At 43.5% G+C, this 1880-nt stretch overlaps 1 pseudogene; it reads right to left on the reverse strand.

Annotated features, from left to right (window-relative positions):
* Window positions 1–421: 421 nt before the first annotated feature.
* Window positions 422–1525, reverse strand: LOC103207696 (annotated as a pseudogene).
* Window positions 1526–1880: the final 355 nt, after the last annotated feature.

Genomic DNA, 1880 nt, shown 5'->3' on the forward strand with positions numbered 1-1880 from the left:
CCTCATAGGTCTGTCTGTCTATTGTTGGGCTGAAAGTTGAGCTACCAGAGTGAGTTCAGTGGGGAGGCATGCACTCCTAAGAGCAATCAACCGTAGGAGACCAGAGGGCAGCATTTGCTCAGGGGTAGAGCTCAGGAGGCAAGAACGGATAGGAAAGAAGGAAGAATGGAGACAGTAAACATGGGGAGGACATGGCAAGAGTGCTTCGTACATTGTGGGGGCTGCATCCAGTGTCACGAAACAGAATGTGTATGAACTGTTGAGTGGAAAACCAGTTTTGCTCCATCAGCTTTCACTCAAATCACAGTTTTCAAAAACAAAAACCACCTATTCTCGTGCTTTCAGTGGTTCTGCTACCGTTTTCTTTTCCTTTTCTTCAGCTTTGGAAAGTTTCCACTCTTGTCTCTTTCTTTTCAGGATCTTATTGTGGGCTTCCATGTTTAAACCAAGGTAAGAAGAGATTAGTATGTCACCTCAATGAGGACACTGTAGCCCCTGATGATTCATTTACTGCAGACTGTTTGTCACTAATGCTTTCTCCTGGATCCAACTTACCTTTAGTTGCCTTTTCAGCATCATCACCAGGGCGTTGATCTTGACAAATTATAGTTCTGGCCACTCTACTTTCCACTACTTTGGCTGCTGCCTCATTAGAAAGACTGCTTTTTTTTTTTAGACATGATTCACATAGCTCTTCATTTTCTCTGTCATGTGGCTATGGCTCAAGTGTTGAAAAAAGGAATGGGTTGTACCTTTCTGGAAGATTACCACAGGGAACTTCCTTTCTAAAGGTGTAAATAAGTATTTGGGTCAAAGGCATCTATCTCCTTAATGCTGCTATTTTCCATAAAAACCATAGCTTGAATTATAATTAAATTCTGTATGTCATCGTGACATTTGTCATGTCCCTTTTTAACTGAATTCCAAATCATCAGGGCTTATTCCAAAGGTGTAATTTGTTCATGATTTTCAAGCTGAGCATCAAGGGTTTTTCCTGCTGCAATTCTTGTCAAAAACCAACCTATGCATATAGTTCTCAGTTGATAAGCTTTTAGACTGGATGGTCCATGAATAATACCCTTGGCACAGTTGCAGGTCCAACGGAAGTACTCTGAGCCGCTCTTGCTGAATTACAGACAATGGCACAGAAAAAATCTAGCATACATGCAGCAGTCGTGGACTTAGTTACATAAGTTATACTTCTTTGTCAGAGTTTTCCATGTAACTAAACTTCCTCATAAACATAATTTTAATGACTGCACCTGGTAATTGAGCAGGGATCTCAAGTCCAAGGACATGTTCCACTCCTGGCTGTCTTGCTGGTAGTGAGATTCCCCCCCCTTTCCACTTCCGGGATGGCTCATTTTAAGCTTAGCGGAATGGCAGAAGTGACCATTCCCATGTTGGAGTTCCATACGCCTTATTTCCATGGTCCCACCCCCACAAGAGTGTCATAAACCTTATTTACATTATTAGCAAGCTATCCAGGTCCCGTTGGTGGGCCATAAGCACCTCACATGTGCATAGTCCCACTTAGTCCTCTGGTGGGAGTCACAAAGACCATGGCTAGAAGAGACACCTTCAGTAATTCAATGCAATGCAGCCTGGAAGTCAGAGCTGAAGCCTAGGGCCCAGGAGCCTCTACCCAGAATCCAGAGAGCATGGCCAACATCCAGAGTCTGGAGGGCTGCTGCCTGGATAGTCTGAGAGAATAGAGGACTATCTTCACGCTTAGAGAGCTAATGTAAGTTGTTCTCCTGTTTTTTTTAAATTGTGATTTGGGTGACAGTTTACAGAGCAAATTCACTTTCTACACAGCTTGTTGTTGTTGTTAAGTGCCGTCGAGTCGTTTCCGACTCATAGCGACCCCATGCACAGCA

Source organism: Orycteropus afer, unplaced genomic scaffold (genome assembly GCF_000298275.1).
Source record: "Orycteropus afer afer isolate SDZICR_OR568_19922 unplaced genomic scaffold, OryAfe1.0 scaffold00387, whole genome shotgun sequence".
In the NCBI taxonomy this organism is placed as follows: Eukaryota; Metazoa; Chordata; class Mammalia; order Tubulidentata; family Orycteropodidae; genus Orycteropus; species Orycteropus afer.